This window comes from Bos javanicus, chromosome 26 (genome assembly GCF_032452875.1).
Source record: "Bos javanicus breed banteng chromosome 26, ARS-OSU_banteng_1.0, whole genome shotgun sequence".
Taxonomy (NCBI): Eukaryota; Metazoa; Chordata; class Mammalia; order Artiodactyla; family Bovidae; genus Bos; species Bos javanicus.
In genome coordinates, this window is record NC_083893.1 from 8,523,124 (window position 1) to 8,546,191 (window position 23,068).

The following is a 23,068-nucleotide window of genomic DNA, read 5'->3' on the forward strand; positions in this document are numbered from 1 at the left end:
TATTTGGTTATGTAAATACCTTATGTGTTCTATTTTTCTAAGCCTGCATTTATCTGCATACTTGACCTAAAACTCCACACTTTATTCCATGTAATACAATGATATAAGGAGTGTGAAACATTCTCTTAAATTACCATAGGCTTAATATCATTTTGGCATAGCAGAAAACAAGGGACTTAATATAAAAGAAAGCTTAGTTATCCAAATTGCAGTGAGTTCTACTTTTTAAAATATATGTCACTTAAAACACATCAAAATAATATTCACCTCAATGATTTTTAATACAAAATTCATGTTAATATGGTAAAGAAATGACAACAGTAATTTTGTAGATTCTGCTTGGGTTGTAGTGACCCAATTATCTGGTCAAAGGGCTGCATGGATGCAAGAGACAGGGTGAGTTAAAGTTTAACTCCCAGGAATTGTAAACCAAACCTAAAGCCACTGAACCTTTGGAGTTTGATATGATGATTAGAGCATAACCAGAGTGACACGTTGAATTCGCCATAATCAAGGAAACCTTTTCCGGGTGGGAATCTCTGAAATCACTCAGGTATGGTTCATGTGTTTTGATTTTTCTATTTCAACTCTGTGAAACTGTGCCATGTGGATCAGTGGGAATGCAGTGAAACAGCTTTTACGCGCTTCCACAAGAGAGCTGAATTCAGGGATATTTCTAGTTTGCTTTTATACTGATAAAGCCATCTGAAAACAAAAGAAAATATTAGAATGATCATATAATCTCAAAATGAGACAACAGCCCGCTTTTGTTCTTTGAGTTAATCGATTTCTGAGGGTAAAAAAATCATGTAGATTTATCACATCAGGTTCAAGAGTCAGGCTAATGTTTCTGAGAAATGTATTTAGCAATAGCCAGACAGCCGGGAGTGTTGTGGTTGACTGTCTGTTCTGGTCCTCGGATCCGGGGAAGCATAAAAGTGTAATTAACAAGAGAAATGGTATTAACAGCAATGACAGATTCTGCGTTCTCTGTGGGGGTCATAATTTCTACCATATTTTAGATTTCACATATTCATTTATCTCCCTTCCTTTCCTCCTTTATCCTGCACCACCACCAAAAACATAAGAAAACAAAACAAAAGCAGTCATGGAAAATTTTTGGTCTTGAGTGTATTAAATCTCTACCTTCAGATGGCTTAATTATTAGATCTTTTCCTTTCAGGATGGTTTGGGCAGCTGTGCTGCAGTGGATATATTTCACGTGACCATTTTGTTCACTCCGAAAAGATGATTCACAATCAGACTATGATGGTATTCTATCTAAAAAAGGAAATCAATCAGGGCACTTACCAGGAATATCCCATTCCTCCCAGAAATCTCTTAAATATTCTAATTGAAATAGTTTTGTTCTATAATTGTCAGAGTAAGTTCCAGGGAGAATGGTAAAGAAGCGTGTTCCAAGTCAAATACGTTTTTTGGACTGTTCACCTGGGTACTGTGTGTCTTTAAGAAGATGACTAACATAGCATTATTTTGCATTGGGCAGGATTCGTGTTTTGTAAAACATGCATTGGCAAATTTAACTCTTGCTATAATTTAGGAGCATCAAAGATGTGGTAGTCTGGCCTGAAAAATTCTTTATTATATGTGCTGAGATGCATACAACAGAGCATAGGTTAAGAAATAAAAGTGAAATCACTTATTTTAAAGCACTGAAGCATTCCTCTGCTAAATATAGGTAATAAACAAATGACTTACAGGTTCATTTTTAAGGACCATATTTTCTGGAATAGTATGGATACTCTCCATTTGAGAAAATTCTCACATTTTACTGTTTCCGTTTATTATTTATCAAATGTAAGGGAAGGGGAAAGATGGTTGTCCAAAAAAAAAAGAAAGAAAGAAATTAGTTATCATGGACAAACCTAAAGTAACATAGTGGATATGAAAACATCGAATATTTAGTTATTATGCTCACCTGGGCTAATACCAAGTTGGTTTTGTGTCATTTCAAATGTAACCTTCCCTACACTGTATTCAGTGGATGTTAATACATGTGGCTTCCAAAGGGGGACTGTGTTGTTAAGTAAGTTGAGGAAATGGCAATTAGACAATTAAAGCAGGTCTTGTTACTACATGAGTATTTTGAGTAATAATAATGATAACAGACATTTATTAAGCATATGGCCAAGTGCACGTCTAAGTACTTTTCATGCATTTATCTCAAGCTATTCTTAGAATAGCCATATATGTTAGATACTACTATCACATTTTACAACTGAGGCATGAATAAGTTACCAAATGGGCTGAACATCACCCAATTAGGAGGTGGCAGAGCTAAGCGCCCCAATCAGGTGTTCCGACTCCAGAGCCCAAGCATAAAACCATGAGACTGTCCTCACAAGATTTATTCTATGTATAAATAGCTTCCTTGGTGGCTCAATGGTAAAGAACATGCCTACCAATGCAGGAAACGTGGGTTCAATCCCTGGGTTGGAAAGATCCCCTAAAGAAGGAAATGGCAACCCACATCAGTACTCTTGCCTGGGAAATCCCATGGACAGAGGAGCCTGGTGGGCTACCATTCACAGGGTCACACAGAATAGGACATGACTGAACAACTAAACAGCAACAAAAAAATATGTTCATTCATTGTGATTATCTAGGAGAGTAGGCAATGTTTTGTTTCCTAAGCTTAATTTACAAGAGTGCATCTTCTTTTGGTGACATTATCTCAGAAATGGTACTCCTCAGAACACAAATGAAGACAGAACAAATCAATTTTTTAGTCCATGTCCAGCATCCATAGCAACCAGAATTGACTGAAACCATCACTATTTCAATCATCATGATCAAAACTCTAAGGCAATTTAGAGTCTAACCATCTTCCGTCAAACAGGAGCATGTTTATCTTAGAGATTTTTCAAATTAATTATAGATAGAACACTGGACTTTTCTCCTGACAGAGCTAGGCTGGAATGCCTGTTCCCAAATTCCTTAGGTTTGTGACCTTAGGCATGATATTCAACTCTGAATCTCAGATTCTTCAAATGTAAAAGTGAAGTGAAAGTTGCTCAGTCACGTCTGACTCTTTGCGACCCCATGGACAGTCGCCTGCCAGGCCCCTCTGTTGGTGGGATTCTCTAGGCAAGAATACTGGAGTGGGTTGCCATTCCCTTCTCCAGGGATTGAACCCAGGTCTCCCATATTGCAGGCGGATTTTTTTACCATCTGAGCCACCAGGGAAGCCCCTTCAAATATAAAATGGGGGTTAAATCTGTCCTGCAGAATTTAGTAAAGATCACAGGAGGTGACAAAGCAAAACTAATTAAGCATAGTCCTTGGCAATGTGAATTTAAAAATTCAGCAAAACTCTCTTCCCTGTCCATTTCCCTATTGGTATAAACCTCCAATAGTTTCCTAAAACTTTCCAGAGTTTCTTAAAACTTTCCAAACTTCCCCATTAGTTCCTCTTTGTCAAAACAATGCTGCTGCTGCTGCTAAGTCGCTTCAGTCATGTCCGACTCTGTGCGACCCCATAGACGGCAGCCCACCAGGCTCCCCCATCCCTGGGATTCTCCAGGCAAGAACACTGGAGTGGGTTGCCATTTCCTTCTCTAATGCATGAAAGTGAAAAGTGAAAGTGAAGTCGCTCAGTTGTGTCTGACTCTTAGCGACCCCATGGACTGCAGCCCACCAGGCTCCTCCGTCCATGGGATTTTCCAGGCAAGAGCACTGGAGTGGGGTGCCATTGCCTTCGCCCCAAAACAATGCTAATATCATTTAAATCAAACACTGTACATAAACAATGAAGTTTTGATGAGTCACAAAGAGAAATCCTATTTGTTCAGAAAATAAGAGAGTTTATCATTTTCTTTTATTCCAAAAAACAAGCATCATATACCATTTTTATTTTAGAGAATGTTTCTCAAGAAGACTCTTAGTTAAGAATCCAAAGCCTTTTCCACTGAAACCCACAGGACATTTTGTCACAGTGTGTGTTCGTTTCATCATTCAGCCAGTTGATGTTACAAATCTGTTTCAATAACTGTCTTTTAAAATGCTGTCATCCCTCGGGACGCTGGGTACTACGCTGGGTACTATTGCACAATGGTTTTCATTACCTTCTGTGTCTCTAAATGACTCAATAAGTTCAAACAAGATGGTATTGATCCACAGAGGATAAACACCATTTTATCTTATTCATGGAAACAGTAACCAGGCTCCTCTAAAGTGCAGTCCTCACAGTCCAAACTCCCCCCAGGGAAAGCACCTGGAAAAGGAGCAGCAGGACTGCAGTGACCTTCTATACAGAAATCTAAGGCCCATCTGCTTCTTGGCCTGATAAGGTAAAATCCAGGCAGTAATTAACAAATATTTACTGCTGATTCAATCAGCAGTTTTTCATTTTATCCCATTAAACCTTATCCAACTAGGTGGTCAGCTTTAAAAACTATTTTACATTTTTAATTTAATACATTGACATTTTGTGGTGAATAGTTTGGATGGATCCAAATCCAAAATTAAAATATTTCCCTTTATAAAAATGGCTGTCTTGACTAAAATATGCTGGTTTCTTAAGCTCTCTAATTTTATTTTCTTTTAAGGTTGTATAAACTAAGCTTGTTTTTTTTTCCCCCCTTATTCGGATATATATGTGGAATTTTATATTTGTAGGTGTTAACAATCATATGGAAAATATTTTCCAGATTCATCCCTGCTAATATTAAGAGGAAAGTAAGAAGAAGAATTAAGATAACTGCCTCTAGTTTGCAAGAGTATATACAGGGTTCTGCTACAGTCAATAGTATGGCTAAGGAGACGTATGACATATGACAATTTGGCCACATGGAATGACTAAGTGAGCAAACCGGTTTGCAATTCTATAAAAAACATTCCTTCCTTCAATGACATAATAATGTCTTTTATTCCTGGAGCAGTTAAAAAGCCACCAGTTTTTGGAATGCTGAATTGACTTAAGAATATGAGGTTTATTGATACATAGCAGAATTAACAACTATGCTACCTTATTTCTATAGATTATTCTAGCATGGAATACAGAAGAATTTAGATTTTTTAAAGAAACTTTCTTCACAGTCAACTTAGTAATCTTAGTTTCTTCAAGGTTATTGTCATTATTCATCATTGAATGATCTCTCACCTAGAGTCTATAAGCCCAGCTCTGTTTATGTAGCAATAATGCAGACTACGTTGGGAGCCTTCAACTGCTGTCCTGGGCATTTACTGATTTGTCTATGAATGAATTCAGAAGTGTGATGAAACTGTGAAGAGAAGGCATAAGGAACCCCATGGAAGGTGAGGGGAGAATCAGTTCCACGCAGGTCCCAGAAGAAAACAATCCTGGAAAGATTTAAACCAGTGCAGATGCCGCAACTAACATAGTGAAGGAAGCAAAGAAGGGACAAATCTGTAACATCTGAAAAACTGATGGAAAAACTGGCAGGCTATTAGGTATACATGCAACTGATTTTCCTTCCTATTAACTCATCTTTAGTATAATTCTATCCAGCTTGTCTCTTAGGTTTATATTTAGTGCTAAGCTGGGGCCTTCTTCGTGAAGTGAATTGACTTGTTAGCCTAAAACCTCTGCTTACCTGCAGTGGAAGTCAGAAATCAGAATCTGATACCATGGAGGAGAAAACTGTGTTGGCACATACAAATGCTCACTTCATGAATCCTCTTTTCAATCTTCTGTCCTGAAGAACCCTAACACTGTCTCACAGTTTAAGCATTTACTACCAACCATTTGATACCCTATGATAACAAGGATGAGAGCAAGGATATTAATAACAGTTCTTATATCCTGACATAGCTTATGCCATATGCCAAACACACAGATGAACTCATTTAACCCTCTGGAATCCTCTGGAATGGATACCAATGCAATACCCACCTTTCAAACAAGAGGTGAGGTCTCAGAGACGAGGAAAACCTTGCCCAAGATCACCCAGTTAATCAGTGGTAGAAACAGGAGTGAACTCCAGCAGTCTGGCACAGGGATCTTGTAAAAAGAGTAAAAATGGAACACTGAGAAGCCTTGAGTCTTGGAGTGAGAAGAAAACTTTGAGGTCCTTTATTTAACAGAGAAAAAGCTAAGTGAGTGTCCCAAGGATAAAAGACACTTTTTATTAGAGTGAGAACCCATATGCAGGACTCCAGTCCTCAGGCAGGTCCTTTCCGTTGGACCACCACCCACTGGATAGCATTTCTAATTCGGCTGGATTCTCTATACACATTCTTAGAGAAAGAGTAATAAGACTTCCACGATTATGAGAAATATTCCCTCCATTCTGAGTCTTCCTCTCCCCACTCTGCTCAGATTCACAGATGACACAGCAGAGACCCATCTTGTGAATGAAGGGACAGCGAGGCCCAGATCACAGAGGAAATACATGCAGGCACAGGCCAGGAATACAGTGGAGATATCTCTAGAAATATATAGTAATTGTCCTGAAGGACTTGGCTGCCTTACACTAGATTTCTCTTAGTGTCTGAAGAGGACATAGCACCTCGCACCTAGAGGGCACACCCTTCTCCCCAGGGAAAGAATAATTGGGTCTATGAATGCTAAGGGAATCCCATATTTAAACTGACCTAATTTGGAGCTTTAAATGGAGACCCAGATGCACCCAAATAGCAGTTCCACCAGCCTCAAGAGAGTTTTTCATTTAGCTTAAAAAGAATATATTTTCAGAAGTTCCTTTTTAAGATACAAATTAGTTGGGATATAGAGTGAGAGTGATCAGGGCACTTTGAGGTGTTAACATTCAGGAACACTGTAGCCTAAAACCATCAAGCATAGTTACCAGCCTGGTAAAGTGTTAGTCGCTCAGTTGTGTCCAACTCTTTGCAACCCTATGGACTGTAGCCCAACAGGCTCCTCTGTCCATGGGATTCTCCAGGCAAGAATACTGGAGTGAGTAGCCATTCCCTTCTCCAGAAGATCTTCCAGGGATTGAATGTGGGTCTCCTGCATTGGAGGCAGATTCTTTACCTAGTCTGAGCCACCAGGTAAGACTAAAGTCACCTAGCGTGGTCACCAGCCTGGTAAAGTCTTATGGAAAGAGGACTTAGGACAAGTCAGTTTCAATGGTGGGGAAGAGAAGATGTTGAGAAGATATGGCTCAGGGTGGAAGTGTCATGGCTAATCAGAGGACAAGGGATCTGAATGGTATTTGATTTTTGAGAAAGAATTTACTTATTAAACAATTTTGATTTATTATTAAAGTCATTTGAGCATCATGCCTACCACATACTAATTCCTCCATCTCTCCCTCATTTCAAAACAGTTATTTAATACAAGTGCATTTACTTACATTGGAATCAATCAGAGAATGCCATTATGTGGTCCCAGAGGAGAATAAAGATAAGAGAAAGTCTTATAATGTCTACAAACTCTCATTTTTATTTGCCTTTCAAAATAAGCCATAAAATCAAATATTTACTATAATAATAATAACTCAGTTTAATACTTCCAATAATAATAATTCAAGATTTCAAAGTATTCCCACAATTCTGATGAAAACAAGAAAGCTGATTCATGGTGCTGGCATGGCCAAGAGGAAGATGATTCCAATGTTAAAGCAGAGGGCTTCTGGACCCAGAAGGTCTGGGCTCAAATCCTAGCTTCACCACTTACTATCCTTGTGACTTTTAGCAAGGTAATTTCTCTGTGCTTGTTTCCTCTGCTGTAAAATCAGGGTTGCTTTGAGACTGGATCAGAAATTACACATGAAGTTCTCAGAACAATGCCAAGTAAGTGTACACAAACCTCAGCTACTACAGCTGTAATTCTCATCTCATTTCTGTGTTGATTACACAATGCTTTACCAAGATAATGGTTAGGAGAGAGAGAGGCTATGAAGTCAACATGTAGAAAGTGTTTTAGCGTGGAAGTCAGTGACTTAGAAATTATCTATCCCCATGACTGGCTTGCTTTGTAAATGGGGAGCGATTTTCTCCCTGACTCTGTGATATCTTTTCCAAGGCAGAGACGTTCTCTATCACAGGCAGGGCCTCTTAATAAAGTCAGGATAGAGTGATTTAAAGGGACCTGGGTAATTACCAAGGGCAGAAGCCTAAAAATCTGATCTGAAATCACCCCAGAGAACAAACCTCTCAGGTTCTATTATTTTCATAGTTAATACAACAACAATTATCAAAGTATTCAAATGCACTTATAAAGGTTCAGATTGCTGAATGATGGTCATTAGCACAGCAAAAAAGCAAGCATGAGCTAATATAAACTGCCCCCAAATCAGTCCCCTGCACAGGCATGATAACAGACACTTGAAGAGGAAATTGTATGTGGAGGAGCTTTGGGGCATCAGCACTGCCATGGAAGGGATTGGTGTCAGTGTTCATTTTAAGGGAAGTGGCAAGCTGAAAGGGTGCCAGGAAGATTATAATGTTAATGTACCCACTGGGAATTGATTTACTGAGACTTTGTTGAGTTCACCATTCTTTTAGATGTTGCGTTGGATACAAAGATATATTGTACATTTGTCCCTAAAATCAAGGAACCCATGAAGGATTCTCCAGAGCTCCCACAGTAGCTCTGGGATAATTAATCACTCCCTTCTTCAAGGCCTCTTACTTTGTTTGAAATAAGTATTATTTACAAAATTAGGAGTTTCTGAAAGGCAAGAAAAGTATCCTATTTAATTTCCAAACCTAAAAGTGTTATATAGATGCATAACAGCTGCATAATACTGTCTATTGAATAAAACAGCCACCTAATTGGGGAAGAAGGAGAAGAGGTTAGAAGAGGTAAAGGAAAACATTAGTGAGTGCCATGTACCAGGCTGTGCACTCATCCAGTCACTTTGGATCACTATAACAACCCAACAAGGCAGGCATCATCATCCCACATTTTGAAATTAATAAACTGGGACTTGGTTAAATAACTTAAACCAAGTTTGCAAAGTTCTTAAGGGATGAAACTCAACATCTGAACCCAAGTCAGTATGAATTTGTGATCCCATAGTTTTTTGTTCATGACTATGATACCCTTAGACTTATGAACCAATAATGAACAACATAGAGCAAAATATTGTATATTCTAAGATCATGTGGTGAAACTAGAAAGTTAAAGAGCACAATCTGGAGTAGCCAGAGAGGTTATATAAAATTTCCATTCTGTTCAGCGAATATGTATGAAGTGACACTAAGAATGAGGCTAAAGGCTAAGAAGATGAGTGTATATCCTTGGGGAGTTTAGGGCCCTCCTTCTCTTCACGCTACATTTATTCCTCAACTATAGTTCTGCCCCCTTTTCCCCATCTGTCTCTAAACTAGTCTTTCTGCCTTTAAACTATCCTCAAGATAATGCATCAGGCTTCCCTCATGGTTCAGTGGGTAAAGAATCTGCCTGCAATGCAGGAGACACAGTCGATGTGGGTTTGATCCCTGGGTTAGCTTCCCTGGTGGCTCAGAGGTTAAAGCGTCTGCCTGCAATGCAGGAGACCCGGGTTCAATCCCTGGGTCAGGAAGATCCCTTGGAGAAGGAAATGGCAACCCACTCCAGTATTCTTGCCTGGAGAATCCCATGGATGGAGGAGCCTGGTTGGCTACAGTCCACAGGGTCACAAAGAGTTGGACACAACTGAGTGACTTCACTTCACTCACTTAGGAAGATCCCCTAGAGGAGAAAATGGCAACCAACTCCAGTATTCTTGCCTGGAAAATTCCATGGACAGAGGAGCCTGCCAGGCCACAGTCCATGGGGTCACAAAGAGTTGAACACGACTGAGCAACAAGGCATGCATGCATGCAAGAAAACTCAAGAGTTCTCTTTCTAAAGTACACAGGGTCCTAGAATTCTTCCAAGGTGATCTCAGTGGCTTCATAATACAACAAGAACGCTCTATTATGCCAATAGATACATTGATTTAATTCTTGCCTGCCTTACCAGCCTTATCTACTGTCACTCTCATTCTCTTCCCCTATTCTATTTAGGCCCTCAGTTGATTAGATGAGGCATACTCACATTAGGAAGAGCAATCTGCTTTATTCAGTCTATGGATTCAAGCATTCATATCATCCAGAAACATCCTCAAAGACACACCTCAAGAAAACCCTCCCTAAATTGTACTCAACATTCTAATCATACTCAACTTCTCAACCATCCATAACATTTCACTTACATCCTGTCCCCTAGAGTTCCTTTCTCCTCTTCTCCCTTCACCTAACTCCTAGCCATCCTTCAATTGGCCTGAGTGAGGGAAGGTATATGCTGGAAATTAATATGGAGTACAACTTAATATAAAGTATTAGAGATGTTTGATAGGTAACAAAATAGAAAATTTGACATTGATAGTTATACAAGGCCATTGAAATTATGTTAATAGAAGAGTAATATTAAAGAGATATTTAAGAAAATGAACCAGTGTTACACAGATGGCATTAAAGTTAGAAAAACTATGGGTTGAATTGCAACAGTGATCTAGATATTAGATAAGGGTTGCATAAATGAAAATTAATGGCCATGGGAATTCAAAAGAAAGCTAAATATCAGAACGTGATGGCTGATTAGAAATAAGGAGACAACAATTTAATGAGGGAATTTTACACCAATACATGTAAGTTAGAATAAAATCAGAATTTATGTAAGCTGCTTTTTAAAGGGAAACATAAGGTTGTCCTTTACTGCAAGTGTCAGATTGCCTCAGGGTCACTGTAGTACAGAGCTTTAGATAGTTGATTTTGTAAGATTCTCTTCAGGATTGAATGTATCCCATTAGTCAGTGATGGGCAGCTTTGGTAAGAATTGAGTTTTCAACTTATTTTTTCCAAATTGGTCTGAGGATACCAGATGCAGCAAATGAGTTCAAAAGGACAATCTCAACAAAAATAAAAAGACACATGATAACACCAGATCTCACCAGCTAATCAGATTTCTGTAATCTGCCACACCAATAACTGGTCCCAGGACTATTGGGTAAGTATCTGCCTTTAAGCTGAGGGATGTCTACATTGTATGCTGATTACCACTTTACCAATTTCTAAGTCAACTTAGAAATTAAACATACATGCAAGGAAATTCGGGGCTTCCCTGGTAGTTCAGTTGGTAAATAGTTTGCCTGCAATGCAGGAGATCTTGGTCCAATTCCTGGGTGTACGAATTGATGCTTTTGATCTGTGGTGTTGGAGAAGACTCTTGAGGGTCGCTTGGATTGCAAGGAGATCCATCCAGTCAATCCTAAAGGAAATCAGTCAGTCCTGAATATTCATTGGAAGGACTGATGTTGAAGCTGAAGCTCCAATACTTTGGTCACCTGTTGTGAAGATCTGACTCATTGGAAAAGACCCTGGTGCTGGGAAAGATTGAAGGCAGGAGGAGAAGGGGACAACAGAGGATGAGATGGTTGGATGGCATCATCAATTCGATGACTATGAGTTTGAGCAAGCTCCAGAAGTTGGAGATGGACAGGAAAGCTTGGCATGCTGCAGTCCACGGGGTCTCAAAGAGTGACTGACTCTCACAAAGAGTTGGACGTGACTGAGCAACTGAACTAAACTGCAAGGAAATTCTACTCTTGTTAGGTTATGTAATTCTAGAATTTCTAAACTCTGCCAGTTCTCTTTCCCAGGGATCTTTGAGAAAGTCAGGCATAGGATCAGAGTTGAAGATTATTATTGAGTGACGGTAACATGATAGCCATCTGATGATGGCTGATACTCTGATGTTAAATGTACCAGGACAATAACAACACCAAAACCATGTATGTATATGTGTTAACCAGAGTTCTCCAGGGAAACAGAACCAATATTCCAATTGGAATCTTAATTGGCTAATACATGTACATGATTTTAGTGTTGTCAGTGTTCTGGTATCTATAAGATATATATAAATCTGTTTATCTGTCAATAGATAAAGAGATTTATTATGAAGAACTGGCTCATCTCATTGTGGAGACACGTAAGTCCCAAGATCTGCAGCTGGCAATCTGGAGACCCAGGACAGCCAACATGTAATTCCTATCTGGAAGCCAGAGGCCTAGAGACCCAAGAAAAACCAACATTTCAGTTCAACTTTGAATGTAGGAAAAGACTGCTGTCCCAACTCAAGCACTCAGGCTGGGCAGAATTCCCTTTATTTAGCCTTTATTCTATTCAGGTCTTCAGTGGATTAGGTGAGGCCTACCCACATTAGAAGAGCAATCTGCTCTACTCAGTCTACAGATTCAAATATCTGTCTCATCCAGAAACATCCTCAAAGACACACCCAGAATAATGCTTGGCCAAATGTCTGGGTACTGTGTGACCCAGTCAAGTTGACACACAAAATTAACCATCAAAATATAACCTTAAGGGCATAGAAAGTACCTATGCTGTCTGGTCTTAAGAATCTCCATTTCCTCTCTATTACCCACTCCCTCCTTCAATACATGCACAGTTTCTGTCTGTCGTTAAAATATTTCAATGTCTTTTTTGGATTAAAAAACTTAATCATCTTCAGTGGTGTCAAATACAGATCACTTATAAGGATCTCTACTTCAGAGTTTCTGATATTCTTATCCAAGTTAAGCAGAGGCTGGAGGATTTGTAAGGGAATGGTGGTGTCAGAACCAGCTATGAAAGGAAACTTTCTGTGTGATGTTGTGTGGTCAACACTGGTCACCAGGAGTTTATTCACCCTTGTGTATATATACATATTCATAGCCACACATGTGTGCTTGTGCATTCCTATATATGTACAACCACACACAATCTGATGGTACAGGCATAAATTCATCTCAGCCAGGGAAAGTGTGAAAGTGAGGGTGGGGACTCCAGCACATGGAAAATGGGGAACAAGTACAAAGAAACCTAAGAAGTAAGAAGTCGCTGATGTATCTGGGAGACCTGATGGGCTTGAGCACAGAACAGCTCTAGAAAGGCACTGAAAGATAGTCAGCAAAGTAGAGTGAGGGCCAGATCATGGTGGATGTTGGATATCAGGCTAAGGAACTGGACTATTTCTTCATAGTTAGTGATGAGACCAATGAAGAATATTAGAAGGGATATTTTAGGAAGATCGATCTAGCAGTGGTAGACAGTAACTAGGGGTAGGAAGCAGTGAAATTTCTTTCTAGTTTGGCTAAGTCTAGTAATGGAAGACAGGGTGAAGGATGGCAACAGGGGTAAGAAAAACAACAAGTATGGATACATATGTATAGTGAGCAAAAAAAAAAATCAACATCCAGACTCCATGAGGAGCCTATCCTGGAGATTGTTCTGGATGAAGAGGCCTTAAGGACTTCAGCTGTAGGGATTCATAGACCTGCTAAGTTGCTTCACTGTTCTCTTGACGCAGCTACTTTTTACAACTGCTCCTCTCTCTTCGAAAAGCCATCCTGACTTTCTACCCACTATCCGTTCTCTACCTCACAGCTTTTGCTTCCTCTCCATATATAGAGCCATGACCTAGAGTTTTATGCATACAGTGGTAATACGAATACCTTATTGGTTGGTCCTCATGGAAATGGATTTGGATACAAATCACCTATGCCAGACTCTAGGAAGAATGTGGGGGGTTTTGATATTTAAAGGATATTATTTCTAAATGCTGGCAATTATAAAAACATTTACTCATTGAAAGTAATGAGAATGTAGACAGGACAAATATTAAAGACAATTTTGAATTATTTTCTTTCTCCTGTAACCTAGTCTCTGCCTTTCTTTTATAGAATTGTTTAGTAATTTTTTAAAATGTGTATATCCCAACTATTTGGCAGGTGGAATAAATTACTCTCATATTTCATTTTGTTTGACATTTAACAAATATAGACTAGAGTTTAATTCAGAAGTTCTAAACTTGGTTGCATATTATTACCTGAGGAGGCTTCAGACCATACCATTTTAGACTATCCTAAGTTCCATTCCAAACAAGTTGAATCATAATTCTTATAGAGGTGGTAAGGATGATTACCAAATACAGGTGAATATGCCATGAGGCTAGGTAGGGAATCTGTTCTTTCTCTATCAGTTCAGTTCAGTTCAGTCATTCAGTCGTGTCCGACTCTTTGCGACCCCATGAATCGCAGCATGCCAGGCCTCCCTGTCCATCACCAACTCCCGGAGTTCACTCAGACTCACGTCCATCGAGTCAGTGATGCCATCCAGCCATTTCATCTGCTGTCGTCCCCTTTTCCTCCTGCCCCCAATTCCTCCCAGCATCAGAGTCTTTTCCAATGAGTCAACTCTTCGCATGAGGTGGCCAAAGTACTGCAGTTTCAGCTTTAGCATCATTCCTTCCAAAGAAATCCCAGGGCTGATCTCCTTCAGAATGGACTGGTTGGATCTCCTTGTAGTCCAAGGGACTCTCAGGAGTCTTCTCCAACACCACAGTTCAAAAGCATCAATTCTTCAGTGTTCAGCTTTCTTCACAGTCCAACTCTCACATCCATATGTGACCACAGGAAAAACCATAGCCTTGACTAGACGAACCTTTGTTGGCAAAGTAACGTCTATGCTTTTGAATATGCTATCTAGGTTGGTCATAACTTTCCTTCCAAGGAGTAAGCGTCTTTTAATTTCATGGCTGCAGTCATCATCTGCAGTGATTTTGGAGCCCAAAAAATAAAGTCTGACACTGTTTCCACTGTTTCCCCATCTATTTCCCATGAAGTGATGGGACCAGATGCCATGATCTTTGTTTTCTGAATGTTAAGCTATAGTTTCTGCTAAAATGCGGAACATTTGCAGTTAAATCTCAAAGTCCTAATTTGACAAGACACGCATAGGTTAACACTTCCTCTCCTGTCTTTCCTCATGTAATTTATAGTTTCAAGCTAAATTCCAGGGATTTAAAGACTCTTTGTTGATATTTAAAGGGTATTTGAAGCAAATAAATGATGAAATATCTTTTGAAGAAGATAAAATGTACCTCTGTAATACGCACTTAATGAGAATATGCTAAATGGCAGGTGTTTCTACTGGACCATAAATTTTGTGGTTTTAAACAGACTTTTAAAGTGAAGGCTGAGCGCCGAAGAATTGATGCTTTTGAACTGTGGTGTTGGAGAAGACTCTTGAGAGTCCCTTGGACTGCAAGGAGATCCAACCAGTCCATCTAAAGGAGATCAGCCCTGGGATTTCTTTGGAAGGAATGATGCTGAAGCTGAAACTCCAGTACTTTGGCCACCTCATGCGAAGAGTTGACTCATTGGAAAAGACTCTGATGCTGGGAGGAATTGGGGGCAGGAGGAGAAGGGGTTGACAGAGGATGAGATGGCTGGATGGCATCACTGACTCGATGGACGTGAGTCTGAGTGAACTCCGGGAGTTGGTGATGGACAGGGAGGCCTGGCGTGCTTCGATTCATGGGGTCTCAAAGAGTCAGACATGACTGAGCAACTGAACTGAACTGAAAGAGAAAATAAAAATTTTGACTATTTGAAATGACTTTTTCCTCAAACGAAACAAGAAGGATTTCTAGATGTCAGGACTATTTTGCAGTAATAATGATCTGTGGGCCAGATGAATGTGCTTAACTTTCCCAAGAGTCTGGCTAGTCTTATCTTTTCAAAAGAGATTGTGTGTGATTCCTGATTTTTAATTATTAAAACAAAAGTTGAAGATACATGCCTTCTCATCACCCAAATGTTCATAATGCTCTGATTTAGTCCAGGTGTAAGTATATACACAAAGAAATGTACACAAACCGCAATCCAATCATTTGTCTATTATATTTCTGCTGCTGCTTTTTTTTCTGATAAATTCTTAGTTGGTAGCCCCAACAGTATTTTTTCTCTGATACAGTTTTATTTTTCTCCATAGATATTTTTACTGTAGTGCAATTTTCCCGGTATCTTAGGATTTGCTATTTCAAGTTACTCTATTTAGGACTCGGAATGACTCCAAGTAGGATGGTGTATGGATTTAAACATCAACAAACAGTAATCAAAGTATCAGCTGGGCCTATACATCTTTGCAAAAATAGCCGTTTATTTAGAAATGGTGTCTGTCAGCATTGCTTCTCTACAACTGTTAATAACTTGTCTTAAAAATATGGTATACCTTCTAGATGCAATCAGCAACTTCTTTAGCCATTGGTGTCACCAAAGGAGCAGGAGAGAGAATAAAGTACAGGATTAAAGAGTGGAAGACAGCAAGAGAAAGGAAAAGGAAAACAGTAGTTAAATGGATGTTTAAAGGAGGAAGGAAAGGAGGGAGGAGGAGGGAGACAGAAAGAAGAAGAGAGAAGACCCTGTTACCAAAATAGTTGTGTTTGGTGCCTATTAGAAGTACTTGTGGCTTTGGTTACCCACCACTGCACTACTGCATCAGATACTTGGTCCATAGCTGACACCCTCCTCTCTGACTTCCTACAATCCAAAAAAGCTAAAGATCAAATGAGAAACCAATAATGCTTTAATTTAAATATAGGAATAGAAATTAACATGAAATTCCAGTCAGATCCTGTCAAATGATACATGACTTGGTCACATGTGAAGACTCCACACTTTGTCAAAGAGTAATGTTTTAGTGACGTATGACCAAGTACATAACAGAGGGCTGGTGAGGACCATGTGTCCATTCTGGATTATGTCCAGCAGGTGTTAGATTCTAAATGCATCCACCTGAACCATCAGACTGTCCATCCACAGCACTATGTAAAAATTAGAACAATAGCTCATTTCATTCAAGCAAAGAGACTAACTTACCATATTGCTTAAATGACCAATAACATCTGTCCCCGTGGAAGAGAACACAGACTCACAGTATCACCTTCATCAGTTATATCATGGTGTAGTTTTCACACTCTAAGGGAGGCTAGTAGATATAATCTCCCTCTTCTCCCTGTCACAACTTGCCTAATATTTCTGAGATGTTGCTGATGTTTAGTTACTAAATCATGTCTGACTCTGCAACCCCATTGACTGCAGCACTCCAGGCTAGCCTGTCCTTCACTATCTCCTGGAGTTTGCTCAAAATCATGTTCACTGAGCCAATGATGCCATCCAATCATCTCATCCTCTGTCATCCCCTTATCCTCTTGCCCTCAATTTTTCCCAGCATCAGGGTCTTTTCCAATGAGTCAACTCTTCATATCATGTGGCCAAAGTAGGTGAGAAGTCAAATTTAGTCATTAAGAGCACAGATGCTAGGTCCAGGCTACTTAGATTCAAGTCAGAGTTGTGCTTAGTCCCTCAGTCGTGTCTGACTCTTTGCGACCCCATGAACTGTAGCTCGCCAAGCTCCTCTGTCCATGGTGATTCTCCAGGCAAGAATACTGGAGTGGGTTTCCATGCCCTCCTCCAGGGGATCTTCCCAACACAGGGACTAAACTCAGATCTCCCGCATTGTAGGTGAATTCTTTACCATCCAAATCACCAGGGAAGCACAGATTCAGGTCATAGTTCTTCCACTTATTACCAAGTAACCTTGGGCTCATTAACCTTACATGGTTTATTACCTATATCATAGGAATAATACCTACCCCACTGAGTTTTAATATGGATTAAATAAATTATATATTAAACTTTTAGAACATCAGTTCAGTTCAGTCGCTCATTCGTGTCCGACTCTTTGCAACCCCATGAATCGCAGCACACCAGGCCTCCCTGTCCATCACCAACTCCTGGAGTCCACTCAGACTCATGTCCATTGAGTGAGTGATGCAATCCAGCCATCTCAACTTCTGTCGTCCCCTTCTCCTCCTGCCCCCAATCCCTCCCAGCATCAGAGTCTTTTCCAATGAGTCAACTCTTCACATGAGGTGGCCAAAGTACTGGAGTTTCAGCTTTAGCATCAGTCCTTCCAAAGAAATCCCAGGGCTGATCTCCTTCAGAATGGACTGGTTGGATCTCTTTGCAGTCCAAGGGACTCTCAAGAGTCTTCTCCAGCACCACAGTTCAAAAGCATCAATTCGTCGGTTCTCAGCCTTCTTCACAGTCCAACTCTCACATCCATACATGACCACAGGAAAAACCATAGCCTTGACTAGACGAACCTTTGTTGGCAAAGTAATGTCTCTGCTTTTGAATGCTATCTAGGTTGGTCATAACTTTCCTTCCAAGGAGTAAGTGTCTTTTAATTTCATGGCTGCAGTCACCATCTGCAGTGATTTTGGAGCCCAAAAAATAAAGTCTGACACTGTTTCCACTGTTTCCCCATCTATTTCCCATGAAGTGATGGGACTGGATGACATGATCTTTGTTTTCTGAATGTTGAGCTTTAAGCCAACTTTTTCACTCTCCACTTTCACTTTCATCAAGAGGCTTTTTAGTTCCTCTTCTCTTTCTGCCATAAGGGTGGTGTCATCTGCATATCTGAGGCTATTGATATTTCTCCTGGCAATCTTGATTCCAGCTTGTGCTTCTTCCAGTCCAGCGTTTCTCATGATGTACTCTGCATATAAGCTAAATAAGCAGGGTGACAATATACAGCCTTGATGTACTCCTTTTCCTATTTGGAACCAGTCTGTTGTTCTATGTCCAGTTCTAACTGTTGCTTCCTGACCTGCATACAAATTTCTTAAGAGGCAGATCAGGTGGTCTAGTATTCCCATCTCTTTCAGAATTTTCCACAGTTTATTGTGATCCACACAGTCAAAGGCTTTGGCTTAGTCAATAAAGCAGAAGTAGATGCTTTTCTGGAACTCTCTTGCTTTTTCCATGATCCAGCGGATGTTGGCAATTTGATCTCTGGTTCCTCTGCCTTTCCTAAAACCAGCTTGCACATCAGGAAGTTCACGGTTCACATATTGCTGAAGCCTGGCTTGGAGAATTTTGAGCATTACTTTACTAGCGTGTGAGCTGAGTGCAATTGTGTGGTAGTTTGAGCATTCTTTGGCATTGCCTTTCTTTGGGATTGGAATGAAAACTGACCTTTTCCAGTCCTATGGCCACTGCTGAGTTTTCCAAATTTGCTGGCATATTGAGTGCAGCACTTTCACACCATCATCTTTCAGGATTTGAAATAGCTCAACTGGAATTCCATCACCTCCACTAGCTTTGTTCGTAGTGATGCTTTCTAAGGCCCACTTGACTTCACATTCCAGGATGTCTGGCTCTAGGTCAGTGATCACACCATCATGATTATCTGGGCCGTGAAGATCTTTTTTGTACAGTTCTTCTGTGTATTCTTGCCATCTCTTCTTAATATCTTCTGCTTCTGTTACGTCCATACCATTTCTGTCTTTTATCGAGCCCATCTTTGCATGAAATGTTCCCTTGGTATCTCTAATTTTCTTGAAGAGATCTCTAGTCTTTCCCATTCTGTTGTTTTCCTCTATTTCTTTGCATTGATCGCTGAAGAAGGCTTTCTTATGTCTTCTTGCTACTCTTTGGAACTCTGCATTCAGATACTTATATCTTTCCTTTTCTCCTTTGCTTTTTGCTTCTCTTCTTTTCACAGCTATTTGTAAGGCCTCCCCAGACAGTCATTATGCTTTTTTGCATTTCTTTTCCATGGGTATGGTCTTGATCCCTGTCTCCTGTACAATGTCACGAACCTCATTCCATAGTTCATCAGGCACTCTATCTATCAGATCTAGGCCCTTAAATCTATTTCTCACTTCCACTGTATAATCATAAGGGATTTGATTTAGGTCATACCTGAATGGTCTGGTGGTTTTCCCTACTTTCTTCAATTTAAATCTGAATTTGGCAAAAAGGAGTTCATGATCTGAGCCACAGTCAGCTTCCGGTCTTTTTTTTTTTTTTTGCTGATTGTATAGAGCTTCTCCATCTTTGGCTGCAAAGAGTATAATCAATCTGATTTCGGTGTTGACCATCTATAGAGTGATGTCCACATGTAGAGTCTTCTCTTGCGATGTTGGAAGAGGGTGTTTGCTATGACCAGTGCGTTCTCTTGACAAAACTCTACTAGCATTTGCCCTTCTTCATTCTGTATTCCAAGGCCAAATTTGCCAGGTGTTTCTTGACTTCCTACTTTTGCATTCCAGTCCCCTATAATGAAAAGGACATCTTTTTTGGGTGTTAGTTCTAAAAGGTCTTGTAGGTCTTCATAGAACTGTTCAACTCAGCTTCTTCAGTGTTACTGGTTGGGGCATAGGCTTGGATCACCGTGATATTGAATGGTTTTCCTTGGAAACGAACAGAGATCATTCTGTCATTTTTGAGATTGCATCCAAGTACTGCATTTCAGACTCACTTTGTTGACCGTGATGGCTACTCCATTTCTTCTAAGGAGAAGATATAGTAGTAGTATACTATATAGTATAGTAGTAGTAGTAGTACAGTAGCCCACTGTAGTAGATATAATAGTCATCTGAGTTAAATTCACCCATTCCAGTCCATTTTAGTTTGCTTATTCCTAGAATGTAGACGTTCACTCTTGCCATCTCCTGTTTGATCACTTCCAATTTGCCTTGATTCGTGGACCTAATATTCCAGGTTCCTATGCAATATTTCTCTTTACAGCATTGGACCCTGTTTCTATCACCAGTCACATCCACAATGGGTATTGTTTTTGCTTTGGCTCCATCCCTTCATTCTTTCTGGAGTTATTTCTCCACTGACCTCCTCTAGCATGTTGGCCACCTACTGACCTGGGGAGTTTGTCTTTCAGTATCCTATCATTTTGCCTTTTCATACTGCTCATGGGGTTCTCAAGGAAAGAATACTGAAGTGGTTTGCCATTTCCTTCTCCAGTGGACCACATTTTGTCAGACCTCTCCACCGTGAACCATCCGTCTTGGGTGGCCCCACATGGCATGGCTTAGTCTCAGTGAGTTAGACAAGGCTGTGGTCCGTGTGATCAGATTGGCTACTTTTCTGTGATTATAGTTTCAGTGTGTCTGCCCTCTGATGCCCTCTCACAACACCTACTCTCTCACTTGGGTTTCTCTTACCTTGGACGTGGGGTTTCTCTTCACAGCTGCTCCAGCGAAGCACAGCCACTGCTCCTTACCTTGGACGAGGTCACACCTCCTGACCTTGAATGTGGAGTAGCAACTGCTTCTGCCTTGCGAAAGACAGCTTTTTCTATGACACAGCTTCCAGCAAACCAGAGGTCCTGCAGTGGGGTGATGGCATATCTAGGGGACAAGAGGCTGCTTCTCCGGACTTGAGATCAGAGCACCAGAAAGGCAAGAGGAGAAAGAGAAGGAGGGAATAGGGATTTTAAATACTCTTTGTATATTACAGATATGAATTTTCTGTGTATTATGTAAGTAGCAATCATTTTCTTCTAGATTGTGGCTTCTTAACTTTACTTTGCCATTGCATATATTTGTAATTTTTACTTCAGTTCAGTTCAGTCGCTCAGTCGTGTCTGACTCTTTGCGACCCCATGAATCATAGCACACCAGGCCTCCCTGTCCATCACCAACTCCCGGAGTTCACTCAGACTCACGTCTATCAAGTTGGTGATGCCATGCAGCCATCTCATCTGCTGTCGTCCCCTTCTCCTCCTGCCCCCAATCCCTCCCAGCATCAGAGTCTTTTCCAATGAGTCAACTCTTCACATGAGGTGGCCAAAGTACTGGAGTTTCAGCTTTAGCATCAGTCCTTCCAAAGAAATCCCAGGGCTGATCTCCTTCAGAATGGACTGGTTGGATCTCCTTGCAGTCCAAGGGACTCTCAAGAGTCTTCTCCAGCACCACAGTTCAAAAGCATCAATTCTTCGGCACTCAGCCTTCTTCACAGTCCAACTCTCACATCCATACATGAACACTGGAAAAACCATAGCCTTGACTAGATGGACCTTTGTTGGCAAAGTAATGTCTCTGCTTTTGAATATGCTATCTAGGTTGGTCATAACTTTTCTTCCAAGGAGTAAGTGTCTTTTAATTTCATGGCTGCAGTCACCATCGGCAATGATTTTGGAGCCCAAAAAATAAAGTCAGCCACTGTTTCCACTGTTTCCCCATCTATTTCCCATGAAGTGGTGGGACCAAGTGCCATGATCTTCGTTTTCTGAATGTTGAGTTTTAAGCCAACTTTTTCACTCTCCTCCTTCACTTTCATCAAGAGTCTTTTTAGTTCCTCTTCACTTTCTGCCATAAGGGTGGTGTCATCTGCATATCTGAGGTTACTGATAAATTTCCCGGCAATCTTGATTCCAGCTTGTGTTTCTTCCAGCCCAGCGTTTCTCATGATGTACTTTGCATATAAGTTAAATAAGCAGGGTGACAATATACAGCCTTGATGTACTCCTTTTCCTATTTGGAACCAGTCACATCTATTAGTCTTTTCATTTCCGGCTTTCAATATGCTTAGTTAGGAAGACTTTCCACATTGCAAAATTATAAAAATGTTCTCCCATACTTTCTTCTAGCAGTTATACAGTGTTTATAAAGGTTATTTCTTTTCCACTTAGAATCCAGGTATATGCTGTGAGATGGTATGCCAACTTCGTCTTTGTCTCAAATTGTCTATGATCTCCCTATGATTACACCTATTGGCAGTTCCAGTACAAACATAACTATGGGGCTAGATATTTTTTAACATGCCATTGATCTATTTGTTTATTCCTGTGCCTATTTTAATTATTTTTGTTGAAGTATAATTGATCTATAACCCTATGTTAATTCTATGTACATGCTATGCATGCATACTAAGTCACTTCAGTAGTGTCCGACTCTGTGTGATCCCACGGCACACAACATGGTAATTCAATATTTCTGTGCATTAGCAGATGATCACCATTGCCTGTTTTAACTTCTGATTGGGCTATAGCTCCAAGTAACTTTACACTTTCAACACACGCTGTGATATATGTTGTCATTTTTCTTGCCGGGTGAACTTAAAGTCAGTTTGTCAATTTATTGGAATTTAAATTGGTATTGCACTAGTTTAATTTTAGAAGAATTAATCTTTATAATAAGACCTCCATTTACCAAGGCTTTTAGATCCTTCAGTAGAATTTCATATTTTCTTCATATGGATTTTGGATATTTCACATTGTTTATTTTTATTTTAAAATTTTTGTTTATATTTTTAGATACTCATTTGTTTCTTTCTTCCTAAGTATGAAACATTTTTATAACTGTCTTTGTAGTATTCTTTATTAGCTCTAAGTTTTATATAGTTGATTTACTTATTTTTACTGAGAATGAATTATTGCAGTATTTCACTATTTAGTATAATGTTTGCTGAATGTCTCTGATAGATACTCTATTAATTTAAGAATT

General features: G+C 39.9%; 1 protein-coding gene across 4 annotated transcripts in view; it reads left to right on the forward strand.

Annotated features, from left to right (window-relative positions):
* The first annotated feature begins 455 nt into the window (after nucleotides 1-455).
* A1CF (APOBEC1 complementation factor) overlaps nucleotides 456-23,068 on the forward strand; it is a 102,937-nt gene continuing 80,324 nt past the window's right edge. The window contains exon 1 of one of the 4 annotated variants that reach the window (XM_061402669.1): nucleotides 456-553. The gene's annotated coding sequence lies outside the window, so the exon portion shown is untranslated. The remainder of the gene's footprint in view (nucleotides 554-23,068) is intronic. The other 3 variants (XM_061402668.1, XM_061402670.1, XM_061402671.1) reach the window with 3 other exon arrangements.